The sequence below is a fragment of the Osmerus mordax genome, chromosome 15, assembly GCF_038355195.1.
Source record: "Osmerus mordax isolate fOsmMor3 chromosome 15, fOsmMor3.pri, whole genome shotgun sequence".
In the NCBI taxonomy this organism is placed as follows: domain Eukaryota; kingdom Metazoa; phylum Chordata; class Actinopteri; order Osmeriformes; family Osmeridae; genus Osmerus; species Osmerus mordax.
Window position 1 is genome coordinate 1006087 of NC_090064.1, and position 8635 is coordinate 1014721.

The following is an 8635-nucleotide window of genomic DNA, read 5'->3' on the forward strand; positions in this document are numbered from 1 at the left end:
GTGCAGATGTTTCATGTCTAAGCTTATTCTTTGTTAACAGTGCCTGAAAGATTTTACTCGTAAATTCAGTGCCGTTATATGAACTTGACTTCCCCATAAGATGCTATGTCTGCTCTTCCTCATAAGATGCTATGTCTGCTAAGAACTTTTCTGTGTCTTGTACTGTGTCGCCCTTTGTCTTTAGCAAATACACTAACATAGTACCCGAGTAGTCATCCGTAAAAGACTGTGCATACTTGTATCCTTCTTTGCTTTGTGTTGACATGGGACCTGCCAAATCAGTGTATTAGTTCTAAGGGTTTCTTTGCCTTTCTGTCTGGCTCCCTGTTTCTTGTCTCAGTGAACTTTCCCTGTGTACACTCTTCACATAACTGATGTTGTCTAACTGAGCTTCCTTTTATCTGCATGCCTCTAACTACATCTTGTAACTTCTGTACATCTTCAAAGTTACAATGTCCCGAAATCTCGTGCCAAGTTTGTAGATCATGGCACACTTTGCACTGGTCAACATTCTCTCCAATAGTTGGCAAATAATACAAATTCCACTTTCATGGATGTCAAACCTGCTACCGTCTTTGGTAACCATGTGACTGTTTCCTCTCTTGAAGGTGGTTGTTGCCCCTCCAATTGTTGCCCTTGCTACTGAGAAAATGTCATGTGGGTACGAAGGCATGTATAGTGCGTCCCGTAACTGTGCTCTGTGCTGTCTTCAGTGCCATCTAAGAAATACATCACTGCTGTTCCTCTTTGTTGTGCCATTCCGCTGCACTTTGTCCCATCAGCTGATTCCACTGAATGAGTCTCAGGTTGAAAAGAGCTGTCAAAACTTTGGAACTTCTTGATGTCACTCACAATGTGTGATGTCGCTCCAGCGTCGACCATTATGCCTTTGATCTTTACATTGTTTGGCGTTCTTTTACCTTCTGAATGTTCTGTTTTGAAGAGATGGTCTTGGTCACTGTCTTGTTCATCTGCAACCTTTCTAGCGCCATCTTGTTCTCCCTTCTTCTTGCACAGGAATTCCGCATGTGTATTATTTTTACAAATACTGCACCATACCTTTTTGTCCTTTTATTCCACATTTGTAACATGTCACTTCTTCATCTTTTCTGTCTTTAGTGTGTGATTTGGAAGGGCCACGTCCTTGTCTTGTGTGTGCTTTCATTACATTATCTGCGGTTTCTGTTCCTTTCATTTTCTCCGCCTCCTCGTAAATCCGTAGTTGCCTTTTAAAGTCTGTGAATGTGACGTTGTCTTCATTTTGCGTTATGTGGACTGCTAGCAGTTTGAAAAAGTTTGGTAGTCTGCGGAGAATCATTGCTATTGTCAGCCCATCACTCATGGTTTCTCCTGCATCTCTCAGGGCTGTAATGATCCGACTACCCTTATCAGGTAGTCGGTAACACTCTCGTTGTCCGCCATGTGTGGCTGGGTTAACGACGTGTACATATTTATTATCTGTGGCTTGCTTTTTCCTGAATAATACTCTTTCAGTATTCTCAGGGCTTTCCTGTCATCATCAGCAGCAGCTTCATGTCTAATCTGTGATAAGCTTTTATCATCTACCATTCTCCCTATTTCAGCATTGCAGTCAGCATTCTTCCGTCTGTCTTCGGCTAGCTGTTCTGTGGAAGCACCCGTGGGTTCATGCAAAATAGTCTAATAGGTCATAGAGGTTCAATCCACAATAATAACTTTCGGAATCTTACATTTATGCATTTTTTTGCAGATGCTTTTATCCAAAGCGACTTCCAAGAGAGAGCTTTACAAAAGAGCATAGGTCACTGATCATAACAACGAGATAGCCCCAAACATTGCGAGCAGCCAAAATGAAGCATACATTGTGGAAAAACAAATAAGTGCCAAAGGGAAGAACCATAAGAGCATGCAGGTAAACAAGTTACAATTGAACAACATGAAACTCCCCACAAGAGTCTACCTGTAGAAAAAACAATCAACAGTAAAAATATTTCACAGCGAGTACAAGAATTTGAAACCGTTACAACTAACCAACAAGAGCAACAAGTCTCTCAATACGAGTCATTGTGATCCTTGAGGAAACTAACATCTTGTTTCCCATAGATCATACTTATCTTCGGATCCGTCAAACAAAATCTGCGGTGCCAGGGTTCCTGTCGATCTGTTCGCCATGCTTCCAAGATGGACGACTTCTGTTTTTCTTGTTTAGCTATATCATTAGCTTTTCGGGATATCGTGTAATACGTCGCGTATAACTTACAAACAATTCTTGCTTGTTTCCGTCTCTGGGCCCATAACCTGTTGAAGTCAGTTGGAGTCAGTTGGCTGAGCGGTGAGGGAGTCGGGCTAGTAATCCAAAGGTTGCCAGTTCGATTCCCGGTCATGCCAACTGACGTTGTGTCAGTTGTGCAAGGCACTTCACCCTACTTGCCTCGGGGGAATGTCCCTGTACTTACTGTAAGTCGCTCTGGATAAGAGCGTCTGCTAAATGACTAAATGTAAATGTAAGTCAGGTATGCAGTTCACCGTCACTCACGTAGTTGGAAACAAGCAGAAACGTTGCTCAGAGTTTATTCTTTTCTCTTTTATATATTTATTCAACTGAATGATTTCCAACAAGCACCTACATGAACTTACTACCATGTGGAGAGACAGTTACATCACAGCGTAAAGTCATTACCCCAGAACAGTATGCACCAGACCGCCCGTCTCACACTGTCTCACACTGCACTGCAGAGCTGGTGCGCGAGGTAGAGAGGTTCCGGCTAGATATAGTCGGCCTCGCCTCAACGCACAGCATCGGCTCCTTGAGAGGGGCTGGACTCTCTTCCACTCTGGAGTTGCCCTCGGTGAGAGGCGTCGAGCTGGGGTGGGAATACTTGTTTCCCCTCGGTTCGGCGCCTGTACATTGGGGTTCACCCCGGTGGACGAGAGGGTAGCCTCCCTCCGCCTTCGGGTGAGGGGACGGGTCCTCACTGTTGTTTGTGCTTACGCACCAAATGGCACCGCAGAGTACCCATCCTTTTTGGAGTCTCTGGTGGGGGTGCTGGAAAGTGCTCCTCCCGGAGATGCCCTCGTCCTCCTGGGGGACTTCAATGCTCATGTGGGCAATGACAGTGAGACCTGGAGGGTCGTGATTGGGAGGAACGGCCCCCCCGATCTGAACCAGAGCTGTGTTTTGTTGTTGGACTTCTATGCTAGACACGGCTTGTCCATAACGAACACCATGTTCAAGCATAAGGGTGTCCATATGTGCACTTGGCACCAGGACACCCGAGGTCTCAGTTCGATGATAGACTTTGTAGTCGTGTCGTCGGATCTGAGGCAGAATGTCTTGGACACTCAGGTGAGGAGAGGGGCGGAGCTGTCAACTGATCACCACCTGGTGGTGAGTTGGCTTCGATGGTGGGGGAAGACGCCGGTCATGCCTGGCAGGCCCAAACGTAATGTGAGGGTCTGCTGGGAGCGGCTGGCAGAATCCCCTGTCAGAAAGAGCTTCAACTCCCACCTCCGGGAGAACTTTGATCATGTCTCGGGGGGTACAAGCTGTTCCACTTAGCGCTCCCCCTAGAGGCCTGGATCACTTCCGTTGTGTAATCTGGATGCAGCGTTTTTCTGTTTGCATTTTTTTTCGGGGTTTGCATGCTTTCCTTGCTTGTGTTTTGTTAATTTGCATGTGTTTTCTTAAAGGAGACATGACATGCTGTTTTTGGATGCTTTTATATAGAGCTTCAGGGGAGTCAGGTGGCTGAGCGGTGAGGGAGTCGGGCTAGTAATCCGAAGGTTGCCAGTTTGATTCCCGGTCATGCCAACGTTGTGTCCTTGGGAAAGGCACTTCACCCTACTTGCCTCGGGGGAATGTCCCTGTACTTACTGTAAGTCGCTCTGGATAAGAGCGTCTGCTAAATGTAAATGTAATATAGGCCTTAGTGGTCCCCTAATAATGTATCAGAAGTCTCTTTCCCGAAATTCAGCCTTGGTACAGAATTACAGCCACCACTAGCAGTCCCACAAGGAGCTTTCCTCAGAACGCGCTGTTTTGGTGTCTGTAGCTTTAAATGCTAATGAGGAGCGGAGGGGCGGCACCATGCGCTAATGTTTACAATGGATGTATCGCAATGGCTGTAGCCCCGTTGCTGTAAGATGCCTCGAATTTGCCCATTCTCATCTGATAACCCTGGTTTGCAGAGGTACACACTCTATCGCGCGTGCCATAACACCAACAGCAGAACGGTTATCCAAATAACAAAGAAGTGTACAACACTCACGTTACAGCATGTGTATTCACACACATACTTGATGCTATCTACCTTTCCATTAGCGACAGTAACTCAGCTGCAGGGCTGATGTTACAGCCACATTGTAAGGGTAGCAAGCTAGGTAACCATATGCAGTAAACCTACAAAATGATATAGCGTTAGTTAACTACTTGTCCGAGGTTAGTAGCTGGACGAAGGAGAGTTAGTACTGATCCAGAATTTTATTTCAGCAAGGCCAGTTCTGTATTAGCTCAAGTTGAGGAAACAGTTGTGGCTGAAGTGTTTGGCGCAGACATACAAAACAAATGCGTCTACAACCGAAGTTGTGTAGGCGCATTTCCAGAGAAAATACAATTAAGATACTGGGTCTTCAGAGGCTCGGATGAAGGAACTATAATAAGATTTTTGTTTTCCTTTGTACATCCAAACTGAGCAAATGTAATGCTTCGTTCGTTTGCAAGCCATGATGTCTCTCGAGGATAAAAACACTTGCACGGTCGTAGCTCAGTTTCTTATGGGCGGGCCAGATTCTCTGGGCGGGCAAAGCAGAGAGAGGGGAGGTAACCTTCCTCCTTGTGACGTAACAAAGAGGAGATTTTCAAACAGAGCAATTGAGCTTTCAATTTCTGAAAGGCGGAGAAGAACACCCAGGGCTTGGTTTACACCGATCGAAAATTCTAGCCACTGGGGGACCAAAGGCAGGCTAGGGGAACTCATATTAATGTTAAATAACCTCCTAAAGTGAAGTTTTCATGTCATGTCACCTTTAAGTTGCAGGGCGTTTGCACATGTCGGCCACCGTATATTTGGTATTGTGACGTACTCTGTGTTTGTTTTAGGCAAAGCAGACAGGAAACATTGTAAGTTCCAGCCAGACCCCGGTATCCCAGAATCCTTCACTGCTCATAATGATGACTACTTGGGCAGCGGATGGTCCAGAGGTCACATGGCTCCAGCTGGAGACAACAAGGCCTCCGTGGTAGGAGCAACCACACACAGAACCACACACACACACACACAGAATCACGCACACACAGAACCACACATACAGAACCCCACACACAGAGCAATGCACACAGCCCCACGTAGTATCCAATTAACATGATTGCAGGGCTGGGACAAAAAATCGGCCCTGGCATTTTTGGCCCAGGCGGCCCACACCCACCGTGACTGGTCAGACACATTCCCTGCAGACAGTCCTTAAAATATGGGTGCATTCTATAATATGAGTTGCCTAGTGTTCTGCGTTCATGTGCGTTTTTGAACCTTCAAGGAGGGTCTCAAGACTTATCTGTCGATCTTACACTTAAATAATTAATTCTTAGAGTTATGATTTGTATATGGTATAAAAATATACATATTGATATTTGATATTGTATTGTGATTATTACTATTTTGCTTAATATTGGCTTAGCAACTTTTAAAACTGTTTACTAAGTAAACACAAAATATGTAAGATTCATATTTTGTGGCTTTGGACAAAAGTGCCTGCTAAATACAATAAAGAAACACACACACATCCTCCCTCCCTTCATGAGTCCCTGTTAATTTGCCTACTCCTTACCACGTTGTCAACTACTCTTTCTTCCATCTTTTCCTCACTCGCTCCCATGGCCCTGTCATGGTCACTCTCCTCCACCTGGGCTTCTTCCCTGACTGTCAATCGCCTATGTTTCGGCCTCTCTGAGACAGCCACCTCTCCTCCTTCCTCTACAGGTAATGCTGATGTTGAAGCAGCTAAAGCAAGGGCGTAGGTTTGGTCTCAGCTTTGGTAGGGACACTGCCTGCCCCCCCCCCCCCCCCCCCCCCGCCACCATATAAAAACAAAAACTACCTGAAGCCCTGATGGTCCAGCTGCTGCTTCCTCAGCCTGCACTATACTGGATTTCTGAGTTTCCTGAATGCATTTTTAAATAATTCATTTTTTTATGTAGGTAATTGGTTCAGGTTTTATGGAGCTGTACTAGGCCTACATTATCTGTACTGGACTTCTGAGCAATGAAATAATAACCTACAAGTATATGTGTGAATGATAACATTCATGGATAACATTGTCTAAACATCCCTTAAAAAACAGCAATTTAATGCAATCTTTACCAAAAATGGACAATTCATCTTCTCACCTGAACCCCCAGATGTTGATTCATCACCAACATGCTCTACATCTTTTGCTTCAGGGTGCTGTTTTTCCTGCACAGTAATTCATCAATTTAATACAGACACTAACCATGCTTAGTTGACTGCTGACATTGGTCGAGATTACAGGGATAGCCATATTACTATCCAAGGGATCATATATGCCTACTTATTACCAGTTAATATCACTTCTGAGTTGCTAGCCTGCTGGTACTAGGCTAAACTAGCACAGTCCCATTATGTGGGTAGGTTAGCAGCTTTATCCTTCTGGCTTCAACAAGGCCAGCTGCTGCTAACACACTGGTCGAAAGATTGCAGACGCTAGGGAAAGATTTAATACAAGCAAAAGTTACATGCTCTACTACACAAACAACTTTCAAAACATGTTTCTATTGTAGAATGGGTGGCGATGTAAGGCTAGCAGTTAACAACGACCTTCTTGATAGTTAGATAACTTACTTACTCTCTGGGTGGGGAAAAAACTTCTTATATCCATCTTTTTTTTGGGTGGCATTTTGATTTTCCTTTCTACAAAGCACAAAAGGGTCAAACATATCAATGCTGAGACCAAACGAAATACTAATATGATGCTTTATTATTTCCTGGTGTATTTAATAGCTTACCGTGTCAGACTACTGCCCTCTTTCTGCAAGTCACGATTCACAAAGTTTCAGCCAATTAAATGACATAATCTTGTCTTGCAGGCTCGAGGCGCATTGGTTAACTTGGAAATGTATTTTTCACTTTTCTGGGCGACGAACAGTATAAATAATAATACGAATGAGTTTTGCAAATATATTGTGCTAAATATTTTTGTCGAAAATTAACAAAATATTGGTGGGGACAATTGTGTCTTTCCCAAACTTGATCGTGACTTATTAGTATTGGTGACTTAGAGTATTGGGACACCACTATCTCTCACGTGAACGCGCAAAGTAAGGGCTAAGGGGAAGGGGAAGGGGTAAGGGGGAGTGTTGGGATTGGCCCTAAGTCCATGGCTCATTCAGCTCCAGGTAAATCGGCAATCGGCCAATGTGAACTTTTGTGCTCGTGCACTGTTCGTATCCGCGAGCACATTTGCAGGCAACTTTTATTGACGTAAGCAAATAAATGGGGTGCTAGTTTACCCATTTCGGATTGGTTTCAAACTAATCTATGCTCGCCAGTGGCGAGCATAGATTTATATGGTTGCGAGCGTGTGAGCAAAGGCATTGCAGTGGCAGAATGGGGTACAAGTCCGATAAGAATCAGAGACATGATGCAAACTTAAATGTATGCTGTCATTGTATAGTATTCCTTTCACTTGGTTGTTAGAAATAGGCTATAGGGCTAAATATAGGGCTATTCCAGACGGAACTCATCACATATGTTGCTTTTTTTCTTGTGATTTGAGTATGATTTCCAACGCATTGTATCGGATTACATAAACTGTTAACATGAACACCTATCTCCGTCGTTATTCTCGCCAGGCAAAGGAAGCTCAATAGTTATTTTGGTAACAGAAATCTTCCATAATGCAGATTTACCATAGCTTACTGTCAACTGTATTTTCTAACGAAATGCCACGAAATTCACACTGCCTTCAATTTACATATCAGTGTAGAAATATGGCCTGTGTTTTATATGTTCTACAAAACCAAACGCCTATTAATGGATATAACGTGATCTAACAAGACTTGGAAATAATGTAATAAATAAAAACTTGAGAAGTGTGTCTAAAATATACTTTATTTAACATTTGCCCTTGAAAGGGGCATATTAACAGAACTAGGCCTATATACAAGACATTTCCATCAGATATAGTCCAAGCACTCGTCCTCTCCAAGTTGGACTATTGCAACTCTCTGCTCGCTGGTCTCCCAGCATGTGCAACCCGCCCTCTTCAGAGGATTCAGAACGCGGCGGCCCGCCTGGTCTACAATCTACCCAGACGCTCCCATGTTACCCCGCTCCTCATCTCTCTCCACTGGCTACCTATCATGGCCCGTATCAGATTCAAGACCCTGGTATTGACCTTCCGAGCAGTGAACGGGACTGCACCCGTCTACATCAAGTCTCTCCTGCAGCCTTACACCCCCACCCGCCACCTACGGTCTTCTTCAGACAACCGCCTGGTGGTCCCACCGCTCAAGACCGCCCGGTCCCAACACAAGCTCTTCTCCTGTCTGGCCCCCCAGTGGTGGAATCAACTCCCCACCTCCATCAGAGACACTGACTGTCTCTCCACCTTCAAGAAAAGGCTCAAGACGCACTTGTTCCGG